Source organism: Canis lupus, chromosome X, assembly GCF_048164855.1.
Source record: "Canis lupus baileyi chromosome X, mCanLup2.hap1, whole genome shotgun sequence".
Lineage (NCBI taxonomy): Eukaryota > Metazoa > Chordata > Mammalia > Carnivora > Canidae > Canis > Canis lupus.
The window spans coordinates 106656654-106668873 of NC_132876.1; positions in this window are offsets into that span (position 1 = coordinate 106656654).

The window sequence follows — 12220 nt, forward strand, 5'->3', positions numbered from 1 at the left end:
CAAATTGAATAGTTGATCTACTGAGGCCATAGTAGAGATATGAAAATAATCACACTGAGGGGAAAAGAAGTTAAACAAACCCTGACTAGGGACTGGCGGTAGATGGGCATAGGGACACTCAAAATGAGTCACTCTTCTCAGTGGTTTATAGATATTGTTGGGAAAAGAGCAGAAAGAAATTGGAAGACCTTAATTCTGTACCCATGAGGACTTTTAGATTGGAGTATGGGAGCTAGGTTATGAGAAGCAGCTATCTTCCTGAAGTAGGGACCTGTTTAGATATTAACAGAAGGCAAAGAGGAACATATCTTCAGTATTTCATTTTATTGCAATGATATGTTTTATATTTTAAGAATAAAAATGGCCTACCAACTATAGCTCGTACATCAGAGAAGTTTAAAGCAACAGGAAATCACTTATTTGGAGTAAAATTCCCTGGTTAAAGAAGGTGTTCTTCCTCTGAAGTTATCCGTCTTCTTGCAGAGCCTGCCTGCAATGCAAATACCGCACAGAGCCAGACTCTATGTAAGGCTCTAAAGAAACACACTGTTAACAATAGAATGTCTCTGTGTGAGAGAGGAAGGGAGGGATGCAGACCAAAAGGGTAGCTGAAGAATGTACCAGATCTCTGGAGTTTTTCCATGATGCAATCATCCCCAGGCTGTAATCACCCTCACTGACCCCCACATCCCACTGTGTTTCTCCTCACTCACGCCACTTTTCGTCAGCACCTTCCTATTTAGCAGAGATCCCCATTTCTGATACTTCGCGGGGGCTAATTATCTTCCATTTATCTGTGCAGCCCTGCATTTGCCATCTATTAGTCCAGAAACATAAATGATGTAAATCCTTTTATATCTGGCTGCACCACCTAATTATTCCTCATTTGTTTTTATTCTCTCTCAATTTAGCATCATCTGCAAAGTTGGAAATCATGTTTTCATATCATAATTAGGGCTCTAAGAACCTCAGAGAAATTGCCTGGCAAATATGCGTGCCTTTGCTTTTCATTTTAATGGTGAATTTAAAAGTGAGAAAATAAATTAGGGCTGAAGGAAATAATAGGCTGAAATGAAAGTTTCTGGAATATAGATGAGGAAACGTGATAGAACAACACAGGAAGAGAAACTTCCAGCATTAAAGTGCAAAAGCTAGCCCCCAAAGTAAAGCCATCAAGTAGATCAGCAGTGTTCCCTCTTTCCTTTGATGATGAGATTCACCTTTAGATGTTCTCCTCTGTGCTTTGAGGTATGCCAAGGGATGCACAATTTTGCTAATTGGATAAACACTTTTCCTTAACTATGCATAAGATTTACTTTTTTATAGGACAGCAATCTGGATGAAATTTAACAAAGGTGTTGCAATGTTGAGGAGGGAAGAAATTTCCCTCTACCCCTTGAGGTTCTTCCAGCTGGGCTAAGAATTAAATAGGCCTGAGTTTAACAGGAGAAAATAAAATTTAATTTCATATGTATGAGGAACCTACACAGACATTAGACTCCAAACATAGACAAAATGAGATGTATATGTCATTCTGAACTGAGGAGAAGAGGGTAGTGGTCTGGAACTTCAAGGGAAAGGGAAATAATTAACAGGAACATGAAAAAGAGCAAATGTTTGGTAAACAAATGTTTGATGGGCTTTTCAGAAATAATGAGATATAGAGAGGAATTTGATCAAACAGGTCTTGCTAGGTTCTTCCCTGTCTACCATACCTAGTTGATATTATAATGTAATTATCCACATTGGGAGTTGTCTTCTTGGAGCAGGCCCTCTATCTAGATTCTTTTAGGCAGTTGATATGTGTGGTGGGGAGAGTTTCCAAAATTTCTTCCTGAGTCTTCTAGTCCTCGATTGTTTTCAGCTCAAAATAATCTCCATGCCAACATGGCATATCTTGGGGCCTCCTGCCCTCGGCCCCTACAGTAATTTGAACAAAGGTGGTCACTTGTGAAAGAGAACAGGAAGAATCCATAGATCTAAAGGACTGTGGAATGGAGGAATGGGAACAGAGCAACACAGTGGTGAGTGAGAAAGTTCTTGAAATTCTTACTGTAATTACGAACTGTCACCCTCTTGGTGCGGCCTCTCCCATGACTCACTTACCTATTCATCTTCAAAACATTCTTTTTAAAGGTTATTTATTTATTTATTCATGAGAGACACACCGAAAGAAGCAGAGACATAAGCAGAGGGAAAAGCAGGCTCTCCATGGGGACTCGATACCAGGACCCCAGGATCGTAACTTGAGCCAAAGGCAGACACTCAACCACTGAGCCACCCAGGTGCCCCTTCAAAACTTTCTTCAAGGTTCATTTTCAGGATATTATGAAGTAGCTTAACCTGGCTCTAAGTCACCAAGAAATTCTTTCTCTGTGTGCATGTTGCTTTCTTTATCCTTCCTCCTTTAATGAAAACTTCATCTGTGGCCCTGTGCTGAAGGATTTGAATGTGTACCTATAAGCATTTTTGTATGTATTATTTATGCAAGTGTCCATATGTATATATTTTCCTACCTACTATATTAGTTAAAAGTCTCAAGGGCAGGGATGATATATCAGTCATGACAGACTAGGTTATGATCTAGTAACAAACAACTCCCAAATAATGGCAGCTTAAAAGAATAATGTTTATTTATTACTCATATTTTATGTCTATTGTAATTCTGCAGGGGGGCTCTGTTCATCTTTTTTCATTGATCTGGGTTGATGGAGCCTTCCAGATACTTCTAGAGGTAACAAAAAAAGAAACTGGAGAACCATGTTCTGGCTTTTAAAGCTTCTGTCCATATACATGTCAATTCTGCTGACATTTTATTGGCCAAAGAAACTCACATTAGCCATGCTTGAGTTTAACAGTGTAGGAATGTTTAATTGTCTTATAGGTAGAAGTTGGGAATATTTGTGAACAATGTTACAGTATGTTCCAAGAGGGTACTTTTTGTCTCCATTATATCTTTTCACACCACTAAGAGTAGTTCTCTGCATGCAGTGACCACTAAGGTCCCCCAAAAATACAACTAACCAGCCAATGATAACATTTGGATTTTTTTTAAGATTTTATTTATTTATTTATTTATTTATTTATTTATTTAAGATTGAGAGAGAGAGAGAGGCAGAGACGTAGGCAGAGGGAGAAGCAGGCTCCCACAGGGAGCCCGATGTGAGACTCAGTCCCAGGACCCCGGGATCACACCATGAGCCGAAGGCAGAAGCTCAACCACTGAGCCACCTGGGTGTCCCTGGATATTTTCCCTTAAGACATTAATACCTACTTGACTCAGAAGTCTGCCTGCCAGTTCTTTCTGCCGACCAACATGGCTCTAGTGAGATTGTCCTAAACCATGTTATAGTTTTGTTTAACTGGTAATAGACACAAAGAAACAAAATGAAAAGCCTTCATGGGCATTTGACCAAAAGGGGTGATGATTCAGTGAAATTTGAAATCATTCTTCCCCTCTTTTAAAGAATCAAGCAAAATAATTTTAGTAAATTTGGACCGTTGTGTAGGTTGATCTTTGAACAGTAATATAGTAATTATCTCCAGTCTATGTTTTAAAATGATAAATGTTCAGATTCTCTTGTCTGTAATTCTATATCCCCAAATGTTTTGTGCTTTGTTCTAGAAAGCCTGGAAATTGAATTCAGCAGTCTAGCCAACATCCTACCAGAGCTGCTGTCATCAGGAATTATTTTCAAAAGGGAGAGATTGTTAGGAGAGGGAAAAGGAAAAATACTAAGAATTTACTGGAATATGTTAGGAAGTCACAGACTGGGCAGAGTGTACTAAAGACCGTTTGAGGAACTAACCTGATCAGGCAAGACCTGTTTTCTTGTTATTTGTTTTCATTGAAAATGGCTTTAATCAGAAGTGGAAAAGATAGGGGATGAGATTAGACTGAGAAGAGTAAAACATCCTACAGTTTTAGTTTGGCTTGTTTTAGGATTATTTTTCATTCTTTGATAGTGCTGTAGTACTTAATCCTTTAAACATGATGAGCCCAATCTCATAATCATACGCACTTTTGCTTAAAATGTTTAAAAGCCCTGGCATGGAAAACATAGGAATCTTATTTTGAAAGTGTTAAAACCATTCCAGATACTAAGCCCACATGCAAAAAAATTCAGAAAAGGCTTCTTGTTTACCCCTTGTTCCTTAAGAAGTTTCTGTCTGCAGCCTTGTCCCAGCCCCTCTAACTCGGGGTCCCCGGGGGACTTGGAAACACAGACTTGCTTCCCAGAGTCCAGCTTCTGTCTTCATAACCAAGGGCCCCTGCAAGGCTTGTGTCAGCCAGTGCAAGCTCTGGGCACAACAGGGAACCATGTGTCAGAACTGACATCTCCTGCAGCTTCTGCAGCCTTGGCTTTCCACTGCCCATGATCACAAACTACAGTGCTGGCCATCAGAGGTTAGCACCGCAGAGCTGGCTGCTGCTCCCTGTCTTTGGGAGGGAAGGCATAAAAAATGCAGCTTGGTTTAAAGAATCTTTGCCATTAGGTAAAAAGCAAAAGGATGCTTTTTGGAAAGATGGCAAAGCTTTTATGCTTGAAACCAAGAGTACACACACAAACACACACACTTATTTTATTATTCCCATATCCCACATTTGCACTTAATTGTGTTTTAATCATTTTACTTACTGAGATGTGTTTAAGGCTATTCAAGATTTGAAAACATAGTCTAAACTTGTCAAAAATATTTTATTTAGAAAATACTCAGTGATATGCTAGAAGGATAATCTAATTTCCAAAAATAGTAAAATACTTGACCATGTACGTAGAATCACAGAAATGTTAAGATGAAAGCAAACTTGGCAGTCACGTGGTCCAGTCTACCCATTGTACAGATAGAAAACCAAAGTCTAAGAGGTGAAATGACTTGCCAACATTTATAAAAATTGGGAGGGATAGAGTCACTACAAGAAGTCACTGACTTCTTGTCCTTACTCTTTCCACAACAGAACACTGGACATACCTACAACTATCCATTTACTTTGGAAGTAATCTGGGATTCTCTGAGAAGCAATCTTTACTTAGGGTAATATATTTTTTAAAGATTTTATGTATTTACTCATGAGAGACACAGAGAGAGAGAGAGAGGCAGAGACATAGGCAGAGAGAGAAGCAGGCTCCATGCAGGGAGCCCGACATGGGACTCGATCCTGGGACTCCAGAATCATGCCCTGAGCCGAAGGCAGGCACTCAACCACTGAGCCACCCAGGCATCCCACTTAGGGTAATATTAAGAATTTTGAAACAGAAGAATTCATAAAGACCACTAGGTCAACCTCCATGTGTATTCTTGAAGTTTACAACAGCATCTAGAGGTGAACCATAAACATACTGCTTTGAAGGAAAATTGATCTGTTGTAAAAAAAATAATACCAGAGATATTTTATAGCTTTTTGATATATATTTCATATACCATATCCTGCACCCACTTATGATATGCAATTAAGTGATTTTTAGTATATTCACAGATTTGGGCAATCATCACAATTTAATTTTAGAACATTTTCATCACCCAGAAAGAAAGCCCACAGCCATTAGTGGTCATTCTCCCAACCCCCACTCCTCCATCTCCCAGCAACCACCAGTCTACTTCCTGTCTCTGTGCATTTGCCTCTCCTGCTGCAAGTAATTGAATGACGTGTGTGTGCGCGCACACGCATGCTCATGCGCCATGTGTGTAGAAAGACACTTCACTCCAGGCCTTGAGCTGGGGCTGCTGTAGAAGAACACCAAGAGATATTATCAAGGCCAGTGCCATCCTGGAACAGGCAACACCAGTAAGAACAGTGGACAAGTCCAGAGCCTCGGGGACAGTCAAGCCGAAGTACTAAGTGTATGCAGAACCAGTGTGGGAACTGTAAGAGCAGACTGAGAGACAAGATCAACCAGACGCTAGAGCAATTTAGGTAGAAACAGAAGCAGATCCCAGTATTTACTGGGCCACCTGCAGGGGCAAGGGATCTAAAGGAGTATCAAATAAGAGAAAGGGGTCAGGGTATATACACTGAGATCTAGAAAGACACCATCAGGCAGAAAAATACTATTAAATGTTTTTTTTTAATATCCTCTTACCTTACAGCATGCCTTCCAATAAATATTTTATTTAAGAATAATATTTATCATTACAAAAGCAGTATATGTTCACTATAGAAAATTAGAGAATATGGATAAGTGAAAAAAGAAGAGACACTTTATTTCTAAAACCTATATTATCACTATTAACTTTTTATTGCATATCCTTCCAGAACAGGTTCTACCTATATCTACTTAAACCTGTAGCTTCTCTTTACCACAATTAGATCACACAAGACATGTTTGGTATCTTGCCTTCTTCTTTTAATAGTCTCTGCCTTAGCATGCAGTAAGTTGCTCTCCAGTTGCCAAGTTAATCTTGAGACCCACACCCCCATGGAAGGAAAGTACCCCAATGAAGAACAATGTTGGAAAAAAGTGGGACTTGCACATCAAGGTTGGGATCGAATTTTTAAAACACTTTAAAAATACTGTCAGTTTACCACCACAAAACAAGCGTTATACTTAAGGATTGTATATATCTGATCCCATCCTTGGAAGATTTTGACTCTGACTGGATCTCTCACAAGTGTCAGGCTGAGTCTCAGTGGCCAATTTTTGAAGCCATCCTGATTGCAAGTTCCTTATCCCTAAATTGGTGTTCTTTAGAGTTAGGTCTTACTGTGTTGTTTCTTGGTGAGCTGAAGGAGTCCTACTTTCCCTCACCATGTTTCTCTGGAGAAACAAAGAGATGGGCATGAACAGAAAAGCTTAAGTTTTCCTTCAGCATCATTCTAGTAGATGTCATTTCCCTTTTGAGCAAATTCTGATAAATAGTTGTAATTTAAAAATCTTAATGAGGTGGTCACTTAATCTACAAAAGCATTCTCCATTTGATTCCAAAAAGCAATTTGCTTCATCTTTTAACTGGTCAGAGTAGGAAACATTTATTTACCATTTTTCTCAGAAACACACCTGTTAAATAAACTGAGGCATGCTATTAGAAGGTATAGATTGTATGAAAAAAAGGGACCATTTTGAAAAACAAGAGGAGCATAGTAAGGTCACATCAGGATGTGGCATTGACATACTATTCAGGATATAGACAGAGTTCAAACACTTGTATGCCTACTTACTGGCTGTTTAAACATGATAAGTATCATTTCTCTGAGTCTCACTTTTCTCATCTATAAAAGGGATATACAGATGCATAGCTCCCAGCCTTGTTGTTAGGAGTAAATGAGAACTGGAAAAAATGTGACACAGTGACTTGATATTGATGAATAATAATACTACCTCACACTTCCATAATGCTTAACATGTGCCGCGCACTCTTCTGGACACTTGACATACATTGAGTTGTTTAATGTAATAGCCCTGTGGGCAGATACCATCATCACGGTCCCCATTGTACAGATAAGTAAACTGAGAGCCAGAGAAATTATGCAGCTTACCAGGGTGACACAACTGGTGTGTGGTAGAACTGAGTTTTGAACCCAGGAGATAATGACTTCAGAATCAGTGCTCTTAATCTTTCCACTCCTTGTAGTAGCTGTGTTTTCCCTTCTTTTCTTCTTTTTTTTTCATCATACTGTAGTCATTTTTTTTACCTATGCAGTAATTATAAAGGGAATGTTTGCATTATACCTGTATGAGGCTGTGTGAGATCCCTGCCCTCATTAAACTTACCCTATTGGGACACCTGGGTGGCTCAGCAGCTGAGCATCTGCCTTTGGCTCAGGGCGTGATCCTGGAGTCCTGGGATTGAGTCACACATCAGGCTTCTCACGGGGAGCCCGCTTCTCCCTCTGCTTATGTCTCTGACTCTCTCTGTGTCTCTCTTGAATAAATAAAATCTTCATAAAAATAAAAAATAAACTTACCCTGTCATTGATCTCAGCTGCCTTGCTCTCACTGAACAGTAAATACTTTTCTTTTGATGGCCAAAATTAGGTCCTTTGTTGTGAAGATAGCATCATGAACTTGAGGGCAGGTCTGGCTTCATAGGCTGGCAACCTGTTTAGTCACATTGAGTCCCACACTCAGTTTAGTGCTCTGCTGTCACTGGCTTGACATTTTTAATAATTTTATGCTTAAGCTTATAAGTGAACCCCGTGGAGACATGCAATATGTGCATCTATTCTTCCTTGCCCCTCTTTTCGTACATAGTGTTCACACTACCCCTATAGACACAGAATGCCATTGGACCCATGATACATGGAGTTCAATGAGTTTCAAAACAAGTGCATGATGGGATGCCTTGGTGGATCAGTGGTTGAGTGTCTGCCTTTGGCTCAGGTCATGATCCCAGGGTCCTGGGATTGAGTCCCGCATCAGGCTCCCAACAGGGAGCCTGCTTCTCCCTCTCTCTGTCTCTGCCTCTCTCTATGTGTCTCTCATGAATAAATAAATAAAATCTTAAAAAAAAATACGTAAGTGTGTTAAGTGTATGGCTGAGTAAGCAGGGGAGTGGGGCTGCTGCCATCCTGGAGAGATCATGCTTTCTTTTCTGAAAGAAACTTATTTTGAACACATAGAAAGAAGATAGGTGTGTTCTAAGAAACATGGAATCAAGGAACCCTTCCCTGTCCTTTCTTCAGCTTGTTTCCCTATTCACGCAGTATCTGTGGTGTTGATATGTGGTATTAGCCAGCCATACACCCTGACAATGATGACATAGAAGAAAGGAGGAAAGATAGGGCAACCCATAGTTACTTTTCCTTTCCATTCAGTCCTTCCTTACTCATCAGTAAGTCAGAGGTAGAGAGTATTGGTAAATGTGCTCACATCAAGAAGTGAAACAAAAAACAGTTGAGTTGTTTTGTGCATCATTTCCACTATTCTGGTAAAAAATGTACAAGTTATGAAAGTGACGTAGGAAATTTTGGTGATTCTGTAAATAAATGCCCCTTTAACCGCATTTAAAACTGTCCTTACTCCACTCTGGAAAACAGTGTGGAGGTTCCTCAAAAAGTTAAAAATAGAAGTACCCTGTGATCCAGCAATTGCACTAGGCATTTACCTAAAGGATACAAAAATACTGATTTGAAGGTGTACATGCATCCCAATGTTTATAAAACCATTATCAACGATAGCCAAATTATGGAAAGAGTCCAAATGTCCACCTGCTGATGAATAGATGAAGAAGATGTGTATATATACACAATGGAATATTACTCAGCCATCAAAAACAATGAAACCTTGCCATTTGTAACAATGAGGGTGGAGCTAGAGTGTATGATGCTAAGTGAAATAAGTCAGAGAAAGACAAATACCATATGATCTCATTCATAGATGGACTTTAAGAAACAAAACAGGTGAACATATGGGAAGGGAAGGAAAAAGAGAGGGAAGCAAACCATAAGAGACTCTTAACTCTCGGAAACAAACCGAGGCTGCTGGGAGGTGGGTAGGGATGGGATAAATGGGCGATGGGCACTAAGGAGGGCACTTGATGTGATGAGCACTTGGTGTTGTATGTAAGTCATGAATCATTGAATTCTCCTGAAATCAATATTATGCTGTATGTTAACCAACTAGAATTTAAATAAAACCCTAAAATAATAAGACTGCATTACTCTTATAAAGATGAATAGTAAAATACATGCTAATGATTAAAGTTTTTAATTTTGCTTTTCTTAAAATAACATTAAAAAGAAAATTACAGACACCATGACAAGTTGAGTAGAAGAGACCGACCACGGAAGAAAGGAGAAACTTTATATTTTAGTATCTTTAATGGCACTTTTCCCCAGCTTTTTAAACCAGATCTCCCACATTTTAATTTTTCACTGGGCCCCACAGATTGCATGTGGTGCTGCCTGAGGGTGGAAAACAGGAAGGAACATAGAGGTGAGCTGCTTGGCTAAAACACATCTGGGCAGCCCGGGTGGCTCAGCGGTTTAGCGCCGCCTTCAGCCCAGGGCCTGATCCTGGAGACCCGGGATTGAGTCCCATGTCAGGCTCCCTGCGTGGAGCCTCCTTCTCCCTCTGCCTCTGTCTGTCTGTCTCTCTTTCTCTCTGTGTGTGTGTCTCTCATGAATAAATAAATTAAAAAATCTAAAAAAACCTAAAACACATCAGAAAACAAGTGACTGAAATGGAGACAAGAGGATATGGATAGGGAACTTTGAAGGCCAAGCCTGAAAGCATACAGTTTTTTACAAAAAGCCAAGAGGATCCCACGTTGTGGAGCAAAAGATGTATTATTTTTTTACTACAAATTCTGATACGTACGAATAACACAGCTTTACTGATCTAATTCTAAATGCAAATATGCAAGCCAGCCAGCCAAATGAGCCAGTAAATGGTCAAGCAAACAAGCAAGCAAAGAGCTGACAAAACAGCCCCTTACATCCTGGAGTGGTGAATAGGGAATAATAAATATAGGGGAACTGGAGCCGGGGACTAGAGGTGAAGGAAAGTTGTATTTGGTAGGGCCTTCAAAATGTTAGTCACTTTAAGATCGAAGAATAAAACCTCAGCAGTGAGTCCTTTAAACCTTAGAAGACCCAACATTTCCGATTTAGAGACTTTCCTTTAAGTGTGGCTGTTACCTGAGATAACCTCACCACCCAGTCTTGTGTCAGAAAGGTCTCTTCTTGGGAGAAAAGCATAGTTGGCCTTTTATTATTTTTTTAAATGAGTCCATGGACCCTGCAGTGCAGCAACCCGTAGACTTGAAGCTTTTCTCCTAGCTACAGCCCTTGGGCAGAGTAGGGCCGAGCTGTACCGCATGAGGCCCTATGGACAGAAGATAAACACCCAGATATCAGAGTAATTACCCTTGAGACTAAACATCGTGATGTTTGTTTTTCTGCCTCGTCTGGCCATCTCCTCCCCTCGTTGTTGTATTCATGCTTGAAGGAACAGATGTTATTCATGCCATAAAAGCAAGTCTCTTGTCCTCCTTGCTCATCAAGCACGACTCATTTCACGCTGGTACTGGCTCCGTGGGTAATAGGTACATCCGATCAACTGGCCATTGCTCCTGAATGACAGATGAGCAGTCTCCAGAGGTCAGCAACGTTGGGCCGGGCTCTGTGTTCAGAGGGAGGAGGCAGTGCCCGGGAGGAGTAAGCATTTTGTTGCAACTGTAGCCTGACTCCCAAACTCCTTCCCTTCTAGTTCCCCCCGGCTCTGAACATGGAAAACACGTTCTTTCCAAAGGCAGCTTTATAAAGAGTGAACTGTCTCTAATTTATTTAGCTTTTCTTGTGCCAATATCCTAATAGTTAGACAGCAACTCCCAGTAAGTGGTTGATTACATTCAAGCAAATACACAGCTGAGCAATTAAGTGCATTCACTTGCACCTTAGCAGACCTGAGGTGGTAGGATTATCTCATAGAAATAATTATGGCTGCTCTGTCCTGCCTTGCTGTGGTTTGGGAAAAATTGGCTCTTGAAATTGGCTTTGGGTCAAGTGGGCTGTTGCCTGGCTGTTTCTGGCTGAGAGGTAGTTAGATGTATTATTTGTTGTTGTTGTTTTTTTAAACTAGGTTTACACTAAATGCCACACTGGTCTTTTGCGAAATGGAGTCTTTCCAGCCAAGAACGGGGATCCCCATGCCCAGTATAGACTTGGTAAGTGAGCTGATTTTGTATATATTACATGTATTTTAATTTCCAAAGGGCCATTTGCAAGCATTTCTTTGGGGAACATTCCTTTAGTGGAAAGAACAACTCAGAAACAGGAGAGTAGCATCCCCCAGCTCTTCCTCTAGTCGGATGGGTGACTTTAAGCACGCCATGAATGTCTTTGTGCCTCAGTTTCCCTTATCATTATTGCCTACTTCGGAATGTGGTTAGGGGTAATGAACAGCGTGTAAGAAAGTAAGAAAATGATGTGTGGACCGTTGGGCATTGTGGAAATGATGTGAAGATGTTGCAAGCCTGTCGGTTTTCTGTCTTGCTCTGTTGGATGGGTACAGTCAGTATAATGGGAATAATTTGTTCCCCTAAAGAATTTTGTTCCTAAGGAGTGAGGTGAGATTAGCCAGGGCCAGATCCTGTGATCACTATAACTTATATATCAGGAAAATGAGGCTGTGGGAGGGCAGGTTAAATGCCTGCGTGCCAGTCAATGCCCTGGACCTCAGTGAACCTCCGCGGTGACTCAACGCGTTATTTGTGTCACGATTACCTTTCCTGCGGCTATTAGGGGGGGGGGGGACAGAAACTCAGGGAACCTCAAAAA